The sequence below is a fragment of the Aythya fuligula genome, chromosome 5 (genome assembly GCF_009819795.1).
Source record: "Aythya fuligula isolate bAytFul2 chromosome 5, bAytFul2.pri, whole genome shotgun sequence".
Taxonomy (NCBI): domain Eukaryota; kingdom Metazoa; phylum Chordata; class Aves; order Anseriformes; family Anatidae; genus Aythya; species Aythya fuligula.
The window spans coordinates 14949793-14975570 of NC_045563.1; the positions used below are offsets into that span (position 1 = coordinate 14949793).

At 36.7% G+C, this 25778-nt stretch overlaps 1 long non-coding RNA gene across 3 annotated transcripts in view; it reads right to left on the minus strand.

Moving 5' to 3' along the window:
- Positions 1-25778, minus strand: part of LOC116490202 — a 155865-nt gene that overhangs the window by 46006 nt on the left and 84081 nt on the right. The window contains exon 1 of one of the 3 annotated variants that reach the window (XR_004253347.1): positions 19036-19134. The exons of the other annotated variants lie outside the window; for them this stretch is intronic. This is a non-coding gene — a long non-coding RNA (uncharacterized LOC116490202). Of the gene's footprint in view, positions 1-19035; positions 19135-25778 lie in introns of those variants that run through there. 3 annotated transcript variants of the gene reach the window in all.

The following is a 25778-nucleotide window of genomic DNA, read 5'->3' on the forward strand; positions in this document are numbered from 1 at the left end:
AAGTCTGTTCTATTTTCCTCTAGTGATTTCTTTCATTGAAATAGGAAACAATTCAGATTTACTGTGAAGTAGCACAGCAGGAGATGACCCCATAAGGCAGTCACTCCATCCCCTTGTAGACAATTATGTAATTCCTAAATTTGATTTCCAGTGCACATGAGGTACAAGATGCGCTTTAGGAAAAAAGAACAGGGACAAAGATGAAAAACACAGATACAGAATGTATTCACATGTTCTGTGATGAAATTTCCAAAGATGTTTTTAGTTTTGGTATCTGCTGCACTGTGAATACACTCTTTGAGATCAACAGATGAATGCAACAGGTCACTCCAGTTAGCAGGTCACTCTCAGCCCTAAAAAATTCTTCCTATGTACCTTTCAAGATTTTTTTTTTTTTGAAACACCACAGATATAAACTCTCCTTCACTCAATGTATTAGACTTTCCCTGATCACGTTTGAGATCCATAAGGTCATTGTACATAATAATGTACAACGGCATTGTACCTAATAATGCCTACAGTCACTTTAGCTTAAGTCGTCACCCTTAGCTAAACATGTTAATTCAGAATAGAAAATTCAGAACTGAAGTATCACAGCAAGTCAGTTACATGGGTCCTTTTATGGTTTAATTTTTTTTTTTTTTTTTTTTTTTTTTGTTTTTTTTGTTTCTTCCCCATTTGTACTAATCAGAAAACTAACTCCAGGTTGAACACAGGATTTTCTGTTCTTTCTTCTTTCACTGCATTCAGTTTGCCAACAGCCTGATTACATCCTCAGTTACTAGTGGAAAAAAAAAGTGACGTACCCACACATATCTTTCCCTGTCTTACCAGGTGCTCCACTGGCATCAGAGTTATAGGAAAATAATTAATAAAGACCGTTTTGTAGTGAACTCATTATCTTCTGAAATGTCTTTATTCCAGTACAACTTCCTTTCCATTCACATGATTTGTATTTCCTGTCACAGCCTAAGGAATTTCTATATTATTTCCATTTTATATATCCATCATATGAGACAAGCTTAAGGAAATCAATAATAATATATTTTTTTCTCCATTCATCTTTAGAAAGAACTTTTTTTTTTAACTTCTACATCAGTGATTAAAAATTAACTGCAGTCGTGCAGAAGAACCTAGTTATTAAAATTGGATTTAATTGTACAAAGGGGAAATCCTCATTGTCTTTTAATGTAGTACCCACAAGATCTGATAAGTGCTTGTCTTAGTTCTAGATTTTCCATTTCCTGTCCATAAACCTTTTTTGTTTTTCAAATGTTATTATTTGAAATATGAAATATGAAATATCCTGAATATAATGTTTAGAGTAACAATTACAGAGATCAGAAAAGATGTCACAAATGTTTTGAGAGCTCTTAAATTCAAATTTAAACAACTTCAGATTTAAAAAAAAAAAAAAAAAAAGATTTGCATATCTTTCCTCCTTTTCAATGGGCACAAAAGGTCATATTCTGTCCTGGAGAAATTTTGTTGAAGTTCATCAGAGTTATACCAACAGATATTTTGACTCAGAAGTGATCAGTATTTTAATGCTGTAATGTTGTCCAATTATTTAGCAGACTAAATACGTATCTTGTTCAGCTCTTACAGAAAAGGAAAACAAAGGAGATGTTTCTCTGTTTCAAGGGTATATTGATTTTCTTCTGAATTGTAGGAGATTTGCAAATAGAAACCAGCTGAAACGTGGAAGATAATTAGAAAATAATACTGTTATGTTTTAGGTCTATTCAAAGACCAGATGGATGAACCATATTCTGGGAAATCAGCAAAATCCTGAAGAGGACAGGACAGCTTTGGTTTGTGGTGGAACTCTTTCATCACCCAGACAACCACAGGGGAAGGAAGGTAACAGGAGCTCATTGGCAACAAAGTCTTGAAATGTCATAGTGATATTTTTGTTTCTGTAAAAGGTGAAGAAACTAAATAAAGGAAGAGGTCTTCTGACTGCACTTCTGGCCACTATGGAAGAACTTGAGAACAAACAGATGAAAAGTAACTTATCTGAGAGTGACCAGGAAATAGATTACAGAATTAAACATCCTCAGTCAGTTAGCAGGGAGAACAGAAGCATAATAAATCACAGGAATTAGTACATCAGAGTGCAACAAACTCTGGGAGATGGAAGTATTAGATTTTTACACAATGTCAGTAAAAATGAAAAAAGGAATTGCAGAGAGCTGGTAGTGCCATTATTTAAAATAAATAAATAAATAGATGAAAACCCCACAAATCATGGGCACAAATTGTCCTGAACTAGAGTATCATCAGTCCAGGGATAAAATCAGAAAGGTAAAATATAACTTGTGAGAAAATAAAATGGAGAAAATACTCTATATTTACATTATTAGTAGTATAAGTTTAAGAAAAATGTTAGTCTATTATTCAACAAGAGACATTAAAAGGTCGCCGTTAATGACATCTTTGCTTCTGTCTTCACTAAAAAGGCCAATTGTGAGCTTACAGCTAACAAAATTAGCATCTGAGGCAGAGAGATGAGTAAAAAAACGGAACACCGGCAGGAAAATAGGTAAAATAGAGGTTTCAAAAAAAGTTTGACTTGCTGAAAACTCTGTGGGTATTTTACTTCTGCTAGTTATTTTTGTTTTGTTTTGTTTTGTTTTGTTTTCAGGGCTGACAAATGATTAAATTAGTCAGGTTTCACAGATATGGGAAAAATCAAATCCTACCCCTATTCTAAAAAATGGAGAAGACATTATAAAGGAGAAAACAAAACTTAGTTAATCTCAGTTCCAGAAAAATCCTGTAAGAAATTGTCAAACAGATCATCCTCAAACATCTAAAAGACAGCAAATAAATAGGTGGATGCCAACACAGACCTTTCAAGAACAAATCATGTTAAATAAACCTAATTATATTTTTTAGGAAAATGATCAAATTTCACTATTGACATGTAACAGTAGAAAATAAGTAGACAAAAATGTCCATAAGAAGACAAAACTAAAATTCAGTCAACTGAGTATCCTTTCTGTGATAGTAGTCACTAGCAAGATTCAAGGAAGAACTTTAAAATATATGATAACTATACACTTATCTTTCCTGTGGTAGGCCATCCTGGCTTCAACAAAACTGCAGCTTACTGACTATCCATGGGGAAAGTTGTATCTAAATATTTATTGAACCTTCCGTTCAAAAAAAGATTTTTTTTTTTGAATAAAATTCTAAAGAAATTCATTCTAAGTCTATTACACTGTATTTTCATAAATAGCTTGCATGACAGTATAGACATATAATAAATATAATATATTTATTAAATATGGAGATCATACCAAAATAGAAGTTTCAAGCACTATAAGGGCTAGAACTAAAACACCAAATAATCTTGTGAGGTTAGAGAATTCTCCTGAAGAAACAGGATTAATTTTTGGGGGGAAGGGGAAAAAAAAAAAAAAAATATATATATATATATATATATATATATAAAGGAAGAAAGAAAAATAAAAAAGGCTATACACTTGGATTACACTACACAAATAAAGGCTAGGGAATGACAGACCTATTCTTCTGTAATAGATCTGAGGATTAAAGCGGATTGGATCCGAGCATGTGCCAATAGCACTGCCAAATACAAACATACTGCCTAAATGAAAGGCTGTCTGCAAGAGTTGGTACAGGATTCACTGGAGTATGTTTTCTGTTACAAGCACTGCTCCTCAAGAATAAGCCAGGCCATCTGGAAGAAGTTAAGAGAGCAGTAAGAATGATATAATTCAAGACCACTTTGTTCAAGAAAGGCTAAAGGGGTGATTTTATCTAACGGAAAGAAATATGAAAGGAGATTTAACAATTTTTATATATAAAAAGGGTAGCTGTGTAGACTAAAGGAAGACACTAAGCAATTCTCCATGACCACTGGGGATAAAGCAAGAAGTTTCACACTTAAATACCAACAAGGGAAATTTAAACCAGGCACTGCAAAAACTTTTGAACAACCAGAACTGTCCACAGAAGCAGCTCAGTTTCCACCCCTGGGGTTTTTCAGAGAAAAATTCAGACAACATATATCAAAATTGCTTAAATGATTCAGTGGCAGATAAGGGGGACAGTATCCTGGGTTTCTTCCTGATTCATTTTCTGTGAATTCATCATTTGTTTTTCTCTACATTTTTAGTTAAAGGCAAATTACTACCAGAACAAATTACCAATGGATGTATCAGGTTCTCTTTTAATAATACTCAAAGATATGAGTTGTACCTGTGAAATGTACTTTTGAAACAATTATTATTTGATAACTATTTGACTTTATGTAGAAATTACTGACTTTAAGATTTTTCTTCTGGAGGAGATTTGACTAGATGGCTCTAATGGCTTCTTATGGCCTTTTGTGACATTATAAACAGATAATATAAATATTTGCTCAGTGTGTTATCAAAGATACTACTGAATCTTTCTCTCACAATATTTTGCCACAATACTGAACATGAGTCCATGAAAGGACAAGAGGCAGTTGGCTCAAAGTGAAATACGATACTGCAACACATTGCAGTATTGCTGTACTGTACTGTATTGGCTGAATACTGCAACACATTGCCCAGAGATGTTATAGACTCTCTATCTTTGGAGATATTCAAAACCCTGAGCAACCAGCTGTAGCTGACCCTACTTTGATCAGGGATTTGGACTGCACAGTCTCCAGAAGCTCCTTCCAACCTTAGCCTCCTGTGATTCTGGGAGATTCACATGCATCTAATACAGATTAGTCAAGTGAAAGCTCTGAAGAATTTAAAAATGAAAGAGAAAAGGAAAAATAATAATAAAAATAACACATGAAGAACATTTCTCTCCTGTTGTGGTCCACATGGATTATATTCTGCTGCATCCTAATTACTTTTGTTCCAACTAGATGTTTTTTCTAATGAAAATTAGGCTGTTTTCTGCCCTCAGAATGTGTGAAAGGGATCCAGTGAAAGCAAAGTTACTGGCTTTGTTAGATGTCACCTTATATGTATGCAGCAATGCAAATAAGCAACAACGCAAAAAAGTAAAAGGAAATTTGGTAAAAAGGGAAACATGATGAGATGCTCCACATAAACTGGAAGTTATAAGCAGCAATTTAGCACACTTTAAAACAGATAACATGAAACTACAAATGAGGAAAACAGAGGTTGGCAATGGAAAAATGTTAAAAGTGAAATGATCAAAATACTGGAGAATATTCAGTGTACATGGAAAGACAAGGAGTGAAGGATGCTGCCAAGTTCTCATCCCCAAGATCTTTTACAATATGCATCTTGTGACTGATACAAACTTAGCCATTCTGTAATTGAGGGTTCATCCTTAATGGCTTAATGGTTTTTCATTCAGAAACATCTCTCCCATTCAGAAGCTAGGTGCTTCTGAGTGGGAGACAATCATCAGAAAATATACAAGACAACAAACTGCCCCCTTCATTAAAACTATGCACTAAAAGCTTGTGCATGTTCAACACACACTTACAAACTGTCTCTTGGAAATCAGCATTTATATCAACTACTTTGGAAGCAGAAAGCTCCTTTATTCATTTAAATGAATGAGAAGTAGAAGTGATCATTGTAATTTATTTTATAGATTAGGAATTAAGAGCTTTCATGCAGGAACTGAAAACTCTAGATACAAGGCCTTCTCCAGGCTTCTGTTTTAAACACAAAATTTCCATCTTCCACCATCATGGCTTAACATGATGGTCTAAAAGGTAGGCTTGGGTGGGAATCGCCTTCCGACAGAAGCCATGTCATTGTGCAGTAAAGAACTTACTGTTGTCTTATACTAACAAATTAAGTAAAATTTACTAACAAATTGAGAATGTAATTTTATTTGAAAATGAAAAATAAAGACAAAGTCACTATTAAAGAGAATTCATCTGTGAATGGCAAATTACATCCTAGAGCAAATGCACTCATTTTGCTCAAAGAAAGGATGTGATCTCCCACAGTTGAATAAAACTAGTAGGAAAAATAATTGCTTGATAAATCAGAGTAATTAAATTTTGCACATATGAATGCTACTGCACCTCAGTCTTCAGTGCAATAAGGCCAGCCCTGTAGCACAGAAACAGTACATAAAGCTCAGCCCTTTAGTCCCTGAAAAATCTATTACTGAAGGAAATGGTGCACCTTTTCTGTTAGGTCTTCATTAACAAGGAATGGGAAATCATTCTCACAAAGCTACTGGAATCAGAGCAATCAAAACCAGTGGTAACACTGTCTAGTTCCTGCTTAGCTCCTGCCAATATGTCACCAATCATTAGTGTGTCTTCTAGAATTTTATTTTTTCTTAAACCTCATTTTAAAGCAATAGACTCCTTTGGAAACCTGATAGGTCATTTGTTGGTAGGTCTGCCTTACATGTTAGTGTTTGTGTAGAAGGTAAATACCTCAATGTCCAGTTACTACCTTCCATAGGACAGATACTTCCCCATGCGATCTTTATACTTTAGAGATGCTCTGATTGCTTTGCATTAGTACTGAGAGAAAGCTTTTATAATGATCCCTTCAAATTAAAAAAAAAAAAAATTATAATTTATTAGCTGTTCAAAATATTTTGTACTTAGGGTATCTAACTACAGCTATATACATGTAAGTGTCTACACATGCATCACTTGTTCATACTCTGTTATGCTCTGCAGATATCTAGCCAATGTGGCCCAGAGCACAATTCAGTTTACGCTAACTCAGGGAACCAGCAGCTGCTTAGCTGAATCACTTGCTCAGTTCCAGTGACTACACACTAGATTTTTATTGACTTTAATATGGGCCCACACAGAGGGAGGCAGTACTATATGAGACTAGAGAGAGTAACCTGCCTGTTCTCTGGTTGGCAATGGGTTTCCTAGCCCCATCAGGATGTTTCGTATACTCCAGGGCATCAGAAATGGCAGCAGTTCCTTCTGTGTGGGTGACTGAAACAACACTCTAGCCCACAAACAAAATCCTACATGTAGGCATAACTAATTTAGGTATTTCTGTTGCTATCTGAATATCTGGAATTTGGGTACTTGAACAGGAGCTTTAACTAGAAAGGCATTGTTATTACCATAGTATATGCATCACTGGTAAGAAGTGGCTTATGATGGTTTCCATCCTGCAATTCAGAAGGAGACTAACAGGAGAAAATCACATCACAGGCGCACTCATATATGTCCCTCAAGAGTATAAGGATGAAGACAGCATCTGCTGTCTTCAGAACTGGTCAAGCAGAAAGCACAAGTAAACACTTTGAAAAGGGTTACAGAAAAGTGATTTCAGGGCTTAAGAGTAACTTTAAAGAATATCTACACAGTCAGCTTTAGACAGTCATGAGTTAACTCACTCCATATTTCATATCAGCTTTCATTTGCAAGACATCTACATGTGTTATCACAAGATAACATTTAAGCTAAAAATTCACACCTCAGCTTCTTCATTCAAATTTAGTAGATGGCAAATATGGAGAAACTTGGAGCATGTATAGAGTTAGCCAGTAACCTCTGATTGTTCAGATGTTTTCAAATACTTTGGTGCTAATGCCCTTACTGATAAATTGACAACATATTGGCAAATTGAGACTTCAGGCATCAAAATGACATGAAGCACTGAGGCACTGTATCCAGACAGAAGCACAATGTCATATTAGGGGGAGAAAAAACAAAACAAAACAATGATGTATTGTTTAAAAGAGAATTTAAGAAAAAAAAAAAATACCAATAACCTAATATTGTGTAAAAATTAGCTCCCTAAACCAATTTCCCTAAAAAGGTCACCACCACAGCATTTTCATAGGCATTGACCATAGTATATATGATTACGGATGTAGTAAATATACATAGGTATACAATGTAATTTATCCACCAAGTGGTTAGCTATTGTATTGGATTAGATTTTATTAGACAAATGAGTAAGGTCTTTGAGCTTCTTCCCATTCTACATCTTGTGACTGCGCCATGTTTGGCAAAAACTGTAGTGTCCACTGAGAGAAAGAAGACGTGCTGCAGATGCTTGATTACATTTTTTTTTCTTACTTGACTGCAGTGTCTGCTCTCTGAAGAAAGCATTTCATGCAGTAAACTACTGCAAATGCTCAGAATAGGTTGAATTACTCAATTATTACCTTGCTTGTCCTTTTTCCCTAAATAGCTTCAAATTTGCCTCCCAATCTACATGTATATAATCCTGAATATTTATCAGCGATATCTTCTGTCTCCAGACAGGGACAACACTTCTGTTTTGCTCCAAGATTGTTTTCCTTCTTTTCTAAAACAGTTCTCAATGTCTATATGTAAGATTGTTATATTGTTTTTGTAAGGCACTTATTCTTGAGATTAGTTCCTGTTTTTTGCCTAAAGGATGACATGTTCAATGAAGTTTCCAATCTCTAAAACAGGGTGAAGAAGAAATTATATCTCCCATTTTCAGAATCAAAAGAGCAACTGATGTCAAAAAGCAAAATTAAAAAACAAACCAAAACAAAACAGGTACTTTAAAACAATATGGTTCATCAGAACACTGCCTTTAAGGGTCAATGCATAATTTATCTTAGTGCACATGCAGGGTGAGGACTGCAAAGAAAGACTAATGAGCACGGCAGAAACATACCCTGTAATTCATCATCATAACAAAGCATAGCACAATTATCAGGAATTTCAGCTGCCTGTAGTCTTAACACAATTACATGGAAACAAATTGTTTGGTCTGCTCTGTTTGAAGTGCGAGAATGCTGGGACAAAAAATAGAACAGGATTGTTGTCACCTACATACACAAATCACCCTTTTATGATATGACAAATGTACATTTTCTTTGGGGGTTTTGCACTGAAATTACTTTCAATGCCTGCCCAGGTAAGTCTCCATATTCTGCAACAGGACATGTCACAGAAAACATAGGAAGATGATGCAGTTGGCTACAGATGTTGAGGGGTTAAACCCCAACACCTTTCTGATGCTTGCCAAAGACTTTAATACAGCAATAACTCTCATGCAAGACTGAAAGAAAGGGAAACCTTTAATTAGCTGGAATGTACTTACTTAAAAAAATAAATAAATAAAATAAAAAATCTCTGCTTTTTTTTTTTTTCTTACTGAGAAAAGGCTAACATCAGCATCATCTTGTAAATAATTGGGTTTGGTCCTGTTCCTGGTTTTCAGCTATCTGGAGTACAGTTTAGGCTGCTGTTTATTTGACTTTCCTCCCAGAGGACCACTCTTCTGTAGGAGAATTAAAGCTGTGCAATGCTTACACAGACATTTCTTGCACTTCTGATAGCAGAGAACAAGACCCATTCTGAGTAAGCGCAGACAATGTAATAGACAATGCTGCAGGGAGCTGCTGGGGGCTCACATGCCTGAGAGACATAACACCAAAGGCCAAGCACCTGCTGAGAGAAGCAGATAGATTGCCTGTGCTATCAGAGATCTCCACTGTGTTTCAGGGATCATGCTACTTAGGTAAAGTGGGACTTTGAGAGCAAAATTCTAATTAAAATAAGTTGGCGTTACATAACGAAGCTTGAAAGGGAAATTTTCTGCCATATCCCTTAGTGACTAGAAGCTGCCTTTCTTTAAAGCATTTATACAGCTCAACCCTAGCAATTTAATGGTTGTGAGATGATAAGAAAATAAATTAGATTTTGGTACACTGTAGTCAAATTAATTGCAAGGGTATATGCGTGACTTAGCACTTAAGATCTTTACCCTCATGGTGACCCATACCAACACTAAGGTACCAGTTTTTCAGGGGAGGCTGGGTAACACACGGCACCCAGCTGATTTTTAGAAGACATCACCATGCTGCTGAAATGTCCTGTATAGAAATATTGTGTTTCAGGGAATGACTAACTCCACCAGGTTGTCCATTGTGGTTAGGACTGCACTGGTGAGGCTCCATTTGGCCAGGGAGCAGATTTAGCCCTTCTTTTTTATTTTAATTGGTTTGTCTCTGTTGCTTTCATGTTGCTCATTTACTTTATTGATCCTGTCTTTCCTCCTGTTTCTCTGTTTCCTGGTTACTTCTAGATTAGCACCAGGATGGGAACTCCCATGGGGAGTCCCACTTGGGCACTTCCTACCAAGTGAACCAGCCAAACTTGGCAAAGGGAAGTTCCTAATGTCTAAGGAAATGGGGAAAATATGGGATGGTCCCTCTTGGGTGTCATAGATTTGGTGATAATCTGTCATACTGCTGTAAAGTCCAGGTAACAGTGCAGCCTCTATGCACTGCCAGTCCTTCTCTAAATTATGCCCATATATTTTATTTTATTTTATTTTATTTTATTTTATTTTATTTTATTTTATTTTATTTTATTTTATTTTATTTTATTTTATTTTTAATTTAATTTTATTATTTTTATTGTTTATTCCAGTATAACTAGAAGGTAATCCTCACTCATATTTTCAGGAAAGTATTTCTGTCTGCTTTTACCTCATCAGTAAAAATATTTTCTTATTTGTGTTAAGGGGCTATATGGATGCAGCCTCACTAGCTGCCAGACACTGGCACAGAAAAGCCCTTAATCTTTTACATTACAACCAGGCCACTTGTTCTTTCATTCTATTATTCCTACAGACACAGCACCCCAGAGAACATCTCCAGAAACACTCTTCCTCCTTGCTATCAAGGTTGCTTCTGGACGTTTGTAGATATTTACCTGTTCTCTGTCAGTAAGATGAAATACATTTCACTTTCTTTTGCACTTTCTCTTCTAATAACGTTTTTTTTGGTGTTTTTTTTTTTTTTTTTTTTTTTTTTCTGAATTACCTCCAGTTCACTGCACTGTTAATTAGCTTTTATGCATTACCAGAAACAGATGCATCTCAGCAGTAACTTAAGTGATTTCTCTACTGTTGTTTTAGTTTCAATTCATAAGACCTCTTAAACTATTTTAGTCAAATTGTTTTCCCCCTTGTAATATGTTAGCATTTACATAACATCCCTCATTCTAAAGTATCACAATGAAGATTTTAAAAGGGCAGAACAGCTGAGGAAAATAAAAGGCCAGATACTAAGATTTATCTTTGCCTGAAATACTCAGGTTTGTCAAGAAAATATAACATCTCATTATTTGTCAGTGTAGTATTTTCTACATGTCCTTTGTATTATTAAACAAGAATATCTGAGCCTCATCTTAAATCCCAATGTAATGGGGGTTTAAGCATTTAGCAATACTGCTTTAAGCCGAAGTTTCCTATCCCAAACCCCATAGCCTCTACAATACTTGTATAAGAGTTATGCATTATCACGGCAAGGATTTTTTCAGCAGATCACAAACAGTACACAGCTTTTCATACACAGTTTGGGCACATATTTATAGGTGACAAACACTTTCATTTATTTTTTTTATTACCTAATCATTAGAGAGACAAAATGCATTAGCGAATAGTTCAAATAATGTCTGCACCTCTTAACATTACAGTGAACATGGCTAAAAAATTATTTAGCTATAGAATACATTTTTTTTTTTTTTTTAGTGAAGAATGAGCCTGACTTACACAAATGTTGAATCATTTATAAGCCTGGGGCAGAGGTTTCCCAAACTGATGGTCTATAGACTCCTGGGGGTCTGCAGCTGGAGGTTTGCTGCTGTCTGGTTATATGATGATGTGGGGATAGAATACATTAATGAATAAAAAAAAAATTAATAAGAAAATACATTTTAGCTTATCAATAACAATTTTGATAAAGACTGTAGCCCTACATTTTCTCCTAGTAAGTTTGTTCATTTGATTTTGATTTTTTCAAACAGATTGTTTTTACTAAAGTTTTCTCTTTCAGACTCTTTTCTGTTTTCAGATTCATCCATTTCTGAAGAAAAAAAAAAAAAAAGCTAGAGAAGATGTTATTTGTAAGGTATTTTTAATAGGATGGCAAGTTAACTGAGTCTCAGAAAAAGATACGAACAGATGTGTCATCTGTTCTAGGAAGAACTGTGTTGCTCCCTGAAATGCCAAAATGAGCGTACAAGACAAGAAAGTAAGGAGAGGCAATGAAATAAAAGTATAAATTCATGGTTTGGGACAAAATCAGAAAGACCAAAGCCCTCCAAAACTTGAATTATGGAGGAAACTAAAATTATGGAGTCTCACACAAGGAGGGATTCTACAGGTCCCCAAGCCTGCAAAAGGAAGTTTAGGGAAAATGTGGGTGATTTGTTTGGTGGAAGAGATAAGCTAGTTGGGAATAGCACTGGAAAGAATAAATGCCTCTTGTTTTTAGCCAAGTTTCAGTTCCTCATCTAAAGTACTACCTGTCCTGGTGCCTTATGGAAGATTTTTAGTTACATGGCACATTTAGAGAAAAATTAAAATTCTCTTAAAAGGAGAGACTCTGACCACCAGATTGTCCCCAGAAGGGAAGAGCCTAAGCGAAATCAGTGAGGCACAGTCACTGCAGTTTCAACTATTGTTTGTTTACTGCCCACATGTGGACTATGACCCCCAGCATCTTCAGAATAATACAGATCAATTTGATGAAAATTTGATAATTTTGGTGGTTTACCTTGCTGTTTAAGCTAGGTTACTTTCCTAGGAACACAACTGCCATGTGTATAACCTGGTAAGAAAGACAGAAGTTAGAAGCATTTCACATTCATTTGGACTGTGGGTGGCTGAGGCTGCAGAGTGGACAGCCACTGGAAAGTCCTCAGTGTCTGCTCTTGGCCATGCTGCCACCACATCATGAAGGGAAAATGGGCCCCCAGCTCAACCTGGCAGATGACAGGGGCTCGAAGATCTTTTTGGCAGGAGAAAATCTGCAACCCAAGACATCTCAGTGGTCAAACCAATCACACAGACATCGATTGGAAAGAGTGGTACCCACCTACATTTCTAAGCAAAATAAGTGCATATTTTTTCAGCCCATTAGAGCTTAAAAACATGGTTGATTTTAGGATAACCCCATTTTATTTTTATTTTTATTTTTATTTTCATTTTTATTTATTTATTTTCATTTATTTATTTATTTTTGTTAAAGAAAGATGTTCAACACTTTTATTTTGTCCTGCTTTAGTTAAATATGCCATAATTTCTTTATACATAATTTTCATAACCAGCTTCTGGATTTGGCACAAGATTATACATGTAGAAGATTTCAGGCCATGGTTTTGCTATAACTTTTTGTCCATGTGACAGTTATTACTGGTCTCAAAAACGTATCCTAAATGACCTCAATGTTATCTTTTAAACAATGATGGATAAAATTGAGTTCAGGAATATATTCAAGAATATTTATTTATTAAAACATAAAAAATTTCCAATTGCAGAAAATGGGCACTCAGTTGTTCAAAGATAATGAGCAATTCCAAACTTTCTCAGTCTAATGAAAACTGTTCTAACTGTGTTAGTTATCTAAGTATTACAAATCGCACTGCAGGATATAAAAGATTCGTGTCAGTAGAGATTTAAGTTCACAAAAGTAGAACAATACTTAATGGTTAGTGAACTAAATTGGAATGTTCCTTAAACAATTCCTCTTCTGTATCTTTGTTACGATGTATTTTATTTCACACAAGCCTTGTGAAAACCACAAATAGTTAAACAGGTTAGGGGCTAACTGCTATCCCAAAATTCAAGCAAAACTTGTAGGTGTCTACCTATAAGCTTGTGCTTCATAGAGCAAACTGATTTTAGAAAAGCAAGAAATTTTGAGAATCACTGCTTAGCACTAAGCTTGTAAGCAATAATGCAGAAGAGCAACTCTAATGAAAACAGCAAATTCAATAGGTAGAACTTTTTCCAGAAATGTAATTTTGGATACTGAACTACACTACAGTGAGAAGCTAAGCTCTGTGAAAGGTACACTGCAGTTTTTTCTGTCTTTGCTTTGGTTTTCCTCTAGTGAGACTGCAATGAACATAGAAATAATAATTATATTGGCTTCCTTTATTTCTGGTCTCTCAATAGTTTCTCTCTTAAAAATGCAATGCCACAGCAACATTCCATGTCTTTTCTTTCCACATATTTTTTTATTATAGCGCTCCTGTGAGCTGTTCTATACTGTCTATGCCAGACAATAACCCAAAAGAACAAAAACAGGCTAACATTTGGAGAGAGAGCGTGTGTGAGCAGAACTTCCAAACTGCATGAACATAAGGAGGCTTCTCAGTGCTATCTATGAATTCTCCTGCTAATCTGATGCTTGAGAAGGTACAAAAAGCTTGTTTTAGTCATCAGTCTTTTGACTGATGGGTTCACACATCCACCACAACTGAATTTACCAAACTTTCTGTTTCTTCTAGATACATGGATGTTGCTCCCTCTCATCATTTTTTTTTTTTTTTTTTTTTTTTTTTAGGCTGCTCAGACTATGCTGCAGTTCTTGCCTAACTAACAAGGTCAAACTTTGCAAAATTGTTGTTTTGTTTAGGTGGTTGTTGTTGCTGTTTTTCAAGATTTGTTGGATGACATAATTCCTTTAAAGCAAACAATTCTGTTTTCCCTAGGTTGTGGATTTCCTTTTTATTGTCTGTCACTATGCTCTTCACATATCTCACACTGACCTATGTACATTTTCACTTAAGCGTACTTGTCTGGGCAACAGGTACATGTCTGATCAACCTCACCCTACCTTCATCCCTATTTCATGTTGTCAGCATGTGCCTCCTAGAGTTACTGCTTTCACTAACTCCAAACCTGATTTGCTACACAAACGTCATCCCTTCTGCCACCTTCAGAAAGCCAGTTAGCCTGGCAGAAGACAGCATGTCCCTATGCTACTTTATGCTGCCACAAACATTTGTGAAGCCCCACACCAAATCATATCAGGGAACCGGGGCAAGCTAAAGCTTAGCTAGTGAAAAAGTGAGCACCTTTCTTCAACAGTGCTGCATTATTCTACCTTCAAGTATTTATATTACTATGGAATCAGTATTCAGAACTTCAGATAGTCTGAGCAGGCACAAAGTATGAACAATTAATACTTTAAATACCTCTCAACTTAGTGATCTTGTTAGAGATCATAGTGTCTGAAGCAGAATGCATAATCTTTCCAGCTACCAGCCTGCAGTCTGATTTTTGTTCTCCAGGACATGTCTGAGAACCATCACTTCCCGTTAGCTCAGAGGTAGTGGCCTTTTCTCTGACAGCTCCTTCTCCAAATGGGAGGGTGCCATGTCCAAAAACCGGGATCCCTGGTTTAGATGAACCTGAAACACCTCGGGAGCTTTGCCCATGTGTTCTCAGACTGATCAGGGATTTTCATTTTCCACGTATCCCTCATACTGTCTGTTCATCTTCGGTGAGCTGCAATTTTTAAACATTATTCAGGCAAGAAGATATTACAGACCATTTTATTTTTGGAGATGAGCATGAAGGAACAGAAGAGGGGGATATATTATGGTCTTTCTATGGAATTCACTCTTGTTTTTTAACATTTTAATCTCTTAATTTAAGTAAATAGGTAATTAGTGCATGTTTTCTTTTGCCTCACAGAAAAATTCATGAACATCATCACACTAAATATTCTGCTCACATGGAGTGATCCATTCCAGGCCTTACACTTTGGTAGGTTTGCATATCAAAAAGTCAATTAACAGATATAGTCCATTTCCATATGTCTTCCTCTAAAGGTTACTGCAAAAACATTTCCTGAATAGCCTTTAACAATTTAATGGCAGCCTGGCAATGGTATCATGACAAATAAATTTAAGTGACATACAGATTGCAGTGGCAGAATACAAAATATAATGAAGCAATGTATTTCTTATGGAGATGTGACATGAAAAACATTGACCTGTGGTCCCAAGTCATTTTCATAAGACAAAAGCTTTCTTGGTAATAAAAACAAATCAGTCAATGTTCTGAAAGACTAACATAATAAACCATCAGGGAAGCTATTCAGCTGTGTTAACCCCATTTAGTGAAACAGGAGCCATTATTATTCCACCTCTGTACTTAAAGTTTGGTGATAACATTAGCTGCACTATGACAAAGTAGCCTTCTTGATTAATGGGAGATACCTCCAGAAATGGCAGCTAGACTCAGCTTGGAAACACATGCTACCTTGCTGGTCATATTAAACAAAGCCAGCCTGACATTAGGAACACAGGGCCGGGCTTAAGAGACAGGACAGAATATTAATTGCAGAGAAGCTGAGGGTAGTGCAGTGCCCCTGCATGAAATGTTGCCAACTCAGAGACTTATATTAAGACAAGCAACTAGAACATGAAGTGGATGAAAGAGGGGTCAAGAGGTGCAGATATTTTGCACAGGAAAAAAAAAAAAAAAAAAAAAAAAAAAGAATAAAGGTACCTTCAGTCCATGAATCCCAAACAGCTTCTCAACGGATAGAAACAAAGCTGCTTTGCAAAAGAAACAAAAACGTGTCTCGTGATTTTCTTTGCAAGGTAAGGAAGTTGTGTTGCTTCTTTTTCTACAGGCACTGAAGGTGGGAAAAGAAATTAAGGGATTTACAAGAAATTTGTCATGTAGGTAGAAAAGGATCACAGGTTTTTATAACAAACTGTGCTTTTTAACTGTAAGCTCAGCCTTCCCCACACACTCAGCAGCCATCATTTCCTGAGGAGCTGAAATGTCGGAATGATTCTTTTCTTTACCAGACTCAGTCTCATTTGCAAGTATGTTTACCCTTCTGGTTTCTAAATGAGACAGTATTTGGAAATATCAAGGCACCAGGGAAGAGATCATTGAAGGAATTCTGATCTGAACTGGAAATAACCTGCTGGAACTTTTGCAAGAGAGCCAGGAGACTTCCTTTTTAATCATTCCTTTCATTTTCATGATGTGTTTTTTGGACACTTTACATTATTAACAAAACAACTCTGACCTAATCCATACCACAATCAACTCTACTAAATCCAATCAGAATTTTGTCAATTTGCACAGGGTCCAGTCAAATAAGCACACACACACACAAAACAGACAAGCAACAAAAAACAAGCAAAGGCTGTCCACTGGGAATTTGTGGGATATACCACAGAAACTGGTAAGCCATTTGACTGAGAAGGGAATAAATGAACACTCACAGCAGAATGATAGAGAAAATGAGATAAGTGAAAGGAGCAGATAATATGAGAAGAGCTGAGAAAGCTGAGAAGAGCATCAAAGATAAAGACATGCAACATTTCCGCATGATTCTGCATGATTAGCAACATATAAAATAGCTATGACTGAAAAGGCCATATAAAGTGAGAGTGTTTGAAAGTTCAGCTCAAATTCAGAGGAGTTGTTCCTGCGGATGCAACATGAACAGCTAATTACGATAGACATAAAATGGAGAGATCCTGCTTGAATTCAGGTCTACCAGGCACTGCACAAGCAAATTAGTAGACAATTTCATGCCTTATCAGTTTAAAATATGAAATGATATGGGTAGACAATGAAATAAAACCGAGCAAAAGAAAATTAGTCAATGCCACTGTTATGAGATCTACGCGTGAAACCAGATTATAATTCATTCTATCAGGAGTATCAGCAGGTGCTACATCAAAACATATCACAGGAAGAAAATGAAGGACTTTACCTCCATAGAAGCCAAAACATTCAAATATCCTGGACTGCAGGAGAAAATCCGGTCTCAGCAAAGATGAAAAAATTACTATCCATCATTAACTGATAGTAACATTTAACTGTGACTCCTCCTTAAAATTCTGATAGCTTCTCAAGTGGAAATTTGAAACACCGTAGCATTTTTAAATATAATGTCTTAAAAAAATAAAATGAAATTTCTAGTGCAAAACTGAATTTACATAATCTAGATAACTGCAGTTTCAATTCCCCATCAAGAATAATTGCCAGAAAGTGCAACTATGATCACAAAAGAAGTTTGCTTTAAGAATTTGTCACTTGTGATAGTTATTATAGCATTTTACGTACTTAGATCTGTTACTACCATTTGGATAGATTTAAGTGATCCTGAGTTTGTATATAGTCACTAATCAACCTTTCATAAAAGATGCATGTTATTCAGATGCTTACAATCAATTAACTTTCAAAGGGACTACAGATTTACAAAAAGAGCCTATAAGCCTTATTTTTTAATCCTTAGTTTGTGCAACTGAAATGTAATTTCCACATATATATTGTCTAACTTTTGTAAGAGCCTAGTAGAATGTTCTTTCCTCTTACTGCTACTGATAGAACAGCTCCTTCTGTTACAGACTCAAATACAAAGACCACAGTGAGATGGCAGAGACCTGCACAGGAATGCCTTCCATTCCTCAGTCCACATCCTTTGCTCTATCTTTCATATAAGCTTGGCGCAGAAGCTCTCATTAAGAAAGAATGCAAAGATATTATTGCATTTCTTAGAGACCATTTGATTGGGTTGCTCAAAATTATTGTAGCCGGTATAAGCCCCCTGTGTACTAGCTGCTGTGACTTATTTTGCTGAAGAAACAAAGTGGTATGAGTCCTTCCTAAAGGTCAGCCTTGCACCCTGCTCCTGAAAAAGCAGGAGCAGAAAGCACAGTTCCCCAGGGGACACTCTTTCCCTGTGCCAAATCTTTATACCCTTGTGGCTTCTCTTTCTCTTCCCAATGGAAAGAGCAGATCCAAGCTCCATCTTTGGTGCAGCAAAATTCAGTTTTGCTTGCAGTGCTGAGAAACTCTGAATTAACTTCATTCAGGAAGATTATACTGTACCTTTCTCCAAAGGGAGCCAAGAAAGTGTGTGATCAGACAGTCTTCCTCTATTTACACAAAACAAAACAAAAATATTAAGTAGATCTCACATTTGGCACTGTCAAAATAACTTAGAAAGTCTGTATAGACAAACTGAATGTAGATTCCAAGTGAACCACTTTGCTGTGGAAGGATTTATTCTCTCTTAATACCAGCTGAATTAATCTTGAATGGAAAGAGGAGCAAATAAAGATCTCATAAAATCAGATAATCAGAAATAAAGTTAGCAAGATAAAGCGAATGAGTGCATGTCTTGCCCACAAAGGCCTCTAGACAACCTCAGAAGAAAATCACCCAAAGGTGTTATAGCAGTTGACCATATTAAGGGAGTACAAGGATTGCAATGTATTGAAGACTCTCAATTCCCCAACTTCCTAGATGATTTGCAGACAGGGAAGGGGTCAGTGGTGCTTACCTCTTCTAGCAATTAGCTCCTCCTAGAAGAAGGGTCACAGGGCCACAGACCCAGCCACCATCATTCTGCAGAGATGACTTCTATTGCTTCTTCTAAAACACCTCTCCAACAATATTCCTCTGTGTCATAACATAACCTTTGGTAAGAATACACAAGAGAGTTAAACAAAACTCCCCATAGGTACAGCATAGGCCCTCTGGACTTTTGTGAAGTGCCACAGGAAAGAAGTGGCCATCATCATAGTTAATAGATGGATCTAACGTATTTTCCAGCTGCAGGGAGCTCAATCTCTGCACTACTCCATGCACAAAATTCTCCCTAACCAGAACAAAACAAGAGTCTCCTCAGACAATAGCCACATGACTTCTTCAGCCAGTTTCATGCCCAAGTCCAAAATGAATTTATTTTGCTCTGGTTGGCAAACACTTTAAAAAAAAAAAAAAAAAAAACTTAGATATTGCACTGAATAATTTGACCTAATAGCAGCCTGACTGACTCCCTGTCCAAAGGTGTTTGTGACATTAATTTCTGTCTCTTAGATGTTTTGACTTGCCTGTATTTTAGAGCAGAATGACTGTTTACAGGATATTATGTATACAAGCAGTTTTGCTCTTTTAAGTCTTCGCTCTGAGAACAGGGCTAGCCCTAGGCAAAGCCTAAGGCAGAAAGTGAAATACATTTTTTAAAGGCTGTTTGTTAATTGAGCCCTAAACTGCTTCCCTACTCCTTGCCAGTTTTATCCCAACATAAGAACAAATCAATGTTAAGGCACTCTGCCAGATGCAGAAGACTCTTACTTCCTTGACAGCTGAGATCTCTCAGCACTATCAGAATTTTGCTCAGCATCTAGCAGGATTCAACCCTAAATTGGCCACAATCTACATATGAATATTTTAATTACATATTCCTATGAAGAATGAAAGCAATCAGCAAAGCATAAACAACTAACAACTTGTAAACTGTGACAGTAAAGATTTTATAATTTCAGCCTGTTTATTATGTTTGGACATTACTATTTAAAAGCTTGTAGTCAAAGCCATAGCCAGCTAGTTGTCTTCTTCACAAAAGAAAGGTGACAGCTTTATCAAGACATTGCTGCCCTCCTGCACTGAGTGCAGAAAATGATGAAAAAATGAAGAGGTTTCTCATACCACTAGCCTGAAATGCATCCTTTTCATGAAGGCCACTAGACTGAAGTATTATGATCAGTAGTCTTCGTGAAAGAAAACGTCTCCATCTAGCAGTAAGAGGATGTCAGAGAATTTGCTGAGGACCAGCAGGTCTCTGCTGTCAGACCTGCATCAAATGCCCTGGAATGCCATGAGAGACCCAGCTCTTGCATCATTTCCAGGGTGACAGTGCCTAGAGGAGTCAAAAAAGAAAAGCAAACAAACAAACAAACAAAAAAACAAAAACAACCAGCCTCCACTGGGGATGGAGCCAGCTCCCAAAAGTAGAAACTCTCCAGGCATTATCTTTTGGCATTTTGTATCTGCTTCAGGACATAGCAATCCATTGTGTAGATCAAGAGACAGCTTTAAGAGCATCTTCTTACCACTTTGACAGTGGCTTTTGGCAGCTAGTATCTCCTTTGTCACTCCTGTTGCACTCTTGCCCATCGATGTCCATGCTGCTACAGTGCTCCACTGTTGACATTTTACATGTTAAATATATATAGTTTATTACATGCCAGGCTTTCAATATACTCCCAAGATTCTTAAGTGCCATTATAGCTTCTAATGCACTTTGATGGCAGTTTTCCCAGTTGATTCTATGATTCTTCTGTTATAGAATCATAGAATATCTCAAGTAGGAAGGGACCCACAAGGATCATCAAGTCCAACTCCTGTCTCTGTAGTCATTCAACATACTAGAGTTAGTATTTCACCAGCTCTGTTTCAGCAGTGTCTGATTGTCACCTGAGAACAGCTGCTGCTGTGCTACTCACAATAAGGGTGAGTATATCATGCAGTGAGCATCAAATACAAGAAAGGGCCTAATACCTTCTACTACTTCTGCACTATGACACAGTTGGACTTGAAATTTATTTTCATAGTCATGAAGATGATTTACTTGCATGCAGTTTTAACAGCACCTTTCTGAATCACCAGGAGGCTGGAGTATTAACTCCAAAAATCAGATCAAAGTTCACAGATGGGAGAGATCTAAAATCTAGTATCAGCTGTTGGTGCCAGCAATTAAAGACAGCACTGATGGCCTAGTTGTTAATATCACAACACGTCAGACAGCCAGGGGTGGGGTGCCAGCAGACACAAGGCAGCCCAAAAAAGAGTCAATGTAATGTCAAGAACCAGAAAAGAAAACAGAAAAAGCCAGGAATGAAGTAGTGCAGAGGATCTTTGTTGAACATGCAAAGCCTAAGGCACAAGAGCAAGGGATAGGTAATTATGGGGAGCCTAGATGGAGATTTGAGCTGCAGTAAAATAGAAAAAGATGGTGAAACCTTTAGGATGAACATGAAAATAGAGTGAGGTGACCCTGGCAGAGCCTTAATACTGTGAGTAAATGGATTCTAAGAAAGAGCTTGATTGAGCAGCAGTCCAAATAGCTGGACTGAGCAGAAAGAATTTAAGCAATACAAGAGGAAACAGACTAGAAGACATTTTCAGCATTTTCTTCAGAAAACTCACTTTGTATAAATCATTTTTTAAAGCATTATTCATCTCTTTACCAGACTACCAAACAGCCAGGCAAAGCTGGGGAATAAGCCTGTTTGGTACAGCAAAGATCAAGGTGATTTAAGAGGGAGAGAGACAACTGCTTGGCTAGTTTTCCTTGTCTTTATTTTCTACTTTAGGTGTGAACGAGAGGAAAAGTTCTTAGTAATAGAAATGAAAACATTCATACCTTTTATACCCATAATAACCTCATGAAAAAGGCTAAGCCAGAGGGGAGGTAAAAGCTGCGGTTTCTGTAGAGAGTTTAGCCGTTTGTATATGTAGTATCGTAACAGTCAACTCTGGGCCAAGGAATTAGCAAGTGGTAAAAACAAGCAAAAATTAGACAAAAAGAAAATCAGCCTTCAACCCCGCTCTTAAACCAGTTTGGTTTTGAGATGGGTTCTTTGGGAGGCTTTTGTTTTTCTCTGTCTTCTTTTTTATATTTCTTCCTCCCCCTCCTTTTTTTTTTTTTTTCCCTCTCTCTTTCTTTTTCAAGGGGTTATGACTGGTAAATAGAGAAGGACTTTCTCAGTGTCATAAGGATCATCATCATCCACCACTGAATTGTGCTTCAATGAAAATAAAGACCATAAAATTAAGATTCCAGTCCAGTGATTTGATCTATTAAATAGCAGCTTCCCATTCCCACCTCACCAAGCCTGCTTCCTCCATTAATAAGTTTGGACTGTGTTCAATGTACGTGTTCATCTAATGTTCAGAAACACCCAAGTTTCTGTGCAACTTCCACTGATTCAGTTCTTCTATGTTCAACAACATCCTAGACAAAAGTCTACTGGCTAGGAACTTCTTTCTGGATGAAGATGCCTTCCTCTCACCCCTTCCTTATTCTGCTTTTCCACACCATTGTGAGATCTCTCAAAAGAGAATAAATCTGACACTGACATGACATTTTCAGTTTAACATTAATATCTTACTCCCCTGCTACTGAAAGCTTCATCAGTTTCCAGAATATTTTCAGTCAGGGTAATGAAATTTATTTATTTATTTATTTTGTCTTAATGCTCAACTTTAAATCATCTGCAGTCATTCCTCTTACTTTTAAAAGTGACTGGGTTATTGATTAAGAATGTCCTAAGTTATAAAATAAAACAAGGTCAAAATTCATGTCATATTGCAGCTCTGACCTGTTCCATCAGAATGTCACCATATTTCCTAAAAACTTTGATGAACCTAATTAGAGTCAAAGGTTGGGACAGGAACCAGGTGAGTCTCAAAGACTTAGTAAAGTTTTGTTCTTTCACTGAATAAACTGTTAGGGAATTTGGTTGAGTTTTGCTATAAATTAGATGCTCATTCATGTCACTAATCAAAGTAAATTTCAGAATGTGTGAAATCAGACTTTTATGGTGCATTAGTATCACTAAGGTTTATTATAAGAACTACAGAGAGATAAATCACTATAGAGAGGCACAGAAAGATCCAAGAACTTCCAAATCTAACATAAACATGATCAAGTATAGGATGAAGAGAGTGATTTGAACACAAGAATGCCTTAATCCAGTGCACTTTTTATTGGCCTAAACTTTGTCCTCATGACTTTGGTAAACCTATGCCTGACAATTTTACTGTTATGAACAATCATCATCATCAGTCTGATTCTTCCTGTCTTTGGATAGTACATTTTCCCTAGCAAGATCTTGAATGTCATGACAATGTTTAGATAGGTCCTCTGTAATGTTTAAGACAAAGACTGTTAAAACATTTAAAAGACATGTGTGTGTAAGAGAGAGATTGAAATTACATATAATAAATAGCAATAGATAGCCCTTACATGAACCCATGGCTGAATTCATTCTAAGGACTCTCTCTTTAAGATGTCGATGTTAATCCCCTTGAGCAAATTACCTCCTTTGTGTTTAGTCTAGGGCCATCAGTTATGCAACGTATAATTCACATGGCTGTCAAAATCACCAGCATTAGTAATCAAAAATCATCCAGGGCAGTCACAGATAAGCAGACTTCATCTCTGGATTCAGACGTCCTATCACTACAAGGTTGAGAGGACTCAACTTCTCCCTCCTGATTTAGTATAAAGTTGAAAAATAAACGATCAGGAGAAATTTCATTCCTCAGCTTCTACACTGCAAACAAAACCAAAATGAGTGAGTTTTTATTGGAATAAACATGGCAAATAGCAGTTTCTCACCAAAGGGATATCTGCAAGTTACCTGTTGTTATCTGTTATATCTCATTAATAATGTACTATATTACATAGAGATTGTTAACAGATTGGCAACAGGTGATTATGTAAGTGGTCATTGGAAAGGACCTGAAAATGAAAACTGTGAGATATATATATATACGTAGATGTATATTGATCCTCCAAAAGGTCCAGTCCATAAACAGCACATCCTGGGATTTGGTTCATGTTATACTCTTTAGAACTATATCATAAAGATTGGATTGGGCACACAAGTTATTTTGGTTTTAAGGTGTTTTACTATTTATAAAACACAACTATCTACTATATACAACTACCAAATACAAAACTGTTTCAGCTTGAAAAGTTGCTTAGACCTGAAGTAACACAATCTAAAGCTATGTAGTATTAATAGGCATTCCAGACTGAAATCTCTTTACCAGTACATGTAACATTTTGATGATAAAGGCAACATGTTAATTCAAAATACTATTTGAATTAAAGTTAGATCAAGTCCCCTCTTTGACCCAGCTTTTCAGCAACTAGTTGATTTCCTTTCATTGGGGGGTTTAGTTCATAAACCTTATGGGTTTCCAAGAGTTCCAGCATTTTTTAACAAATCATTACAGCTCTCTATTAAGAAAACTGAAAATTAAAACCCTTAGCTACCAGCTAAAATGTTTTAGAGCCAAGTTAACTTGTAATTGCATTTGTAAAAGTCGCATCTTACCAATCAATGTCACACTCAATGAAATAAGTTCACTCAGCCCACAAGGAACAACTCCCTGAATCCGGAAAATTCTGAATGCAGACTGAAAGCAGATATGGAGAAGCAGCAAAGAAGGACTGCACACTACGTGAATACCAGCTCCTCCACCATCATACTAACTATGCTCATTATTTTCAAGAGCAAAAATATTCCAAATACAAATAACACAACAACAAACTTCAGAGAAGGGAAATACTGCAAACATACAAAAAGCTTCCCAGAAAAGGCACTGTAATTCAATGTGAGATCCAATGATCCTCGCTCTCAGCACAAGACTTTCAAGAAAGCAAAACAGAAGATATGTAAGCTTCCAGACTGAGACTTGCAAAAAGTCCAGTAACAAAACACAACTGATTTTCTGATCATAAAAACACAACAGATTACAACTAAGTACAATTCCTGTAATTTTGGAAGGAGAAGTCTGAGATGGAGAAGTAGAAGGAGAGGAGGAGACATGACCATTTCACACTCTATACTAATTCCTCCACTGACTTTCTATTGTGGGGGACTTTGAAATCTACAGTGGAACGTAGAGTTTGAAGGTCACTGATATCTACACATCTCTCTAAAAGTGTACCTTGAGCTAGTTACCTTAAGATTCCTGCAGGAGAATTAATATTTATTAATTAATAAATTAAAATTAATATTAATATTAATTAATATTTTTAGGCAGTATTCTACATGGGCAGGAAGAAACCAAATGAGATTTAATAAGAGCAAGTGTAGAGTCCTGCACCTGAGAAGGAACAACCCGAAGTATCAGTACAGGCTGGGGGACGACCTGCTGGACAGGAGCTCTGAGGGGAAGGACCTGGGGGTCCTGGTGGACAACAGGTTGACCATGAGCCAGCACTGTGCCCTTGTGGCCAAGAGGGCTAATGGGATCCTGGCGTGCATTAAAAGGAGCGTGGCCAGCAGGTCAAGGGAGGTGATCCTGCCCCTCTACTCTGCCCTGGTCAGGCCTCTTCTGGAGTACTGTATCCAGTTCTGGGCTCCCTGGTACAAGAAAGACAGGGATCTCCTGGAAAGAGTCCAGTGGAGAGCCACAAAGATGATATGGGGCCTGGAGCATCTTCCCTATGAAGAAAGGCTGAGAGACCTGGGTCTGTTCAGCCTGGAGAAGAGAAGACTG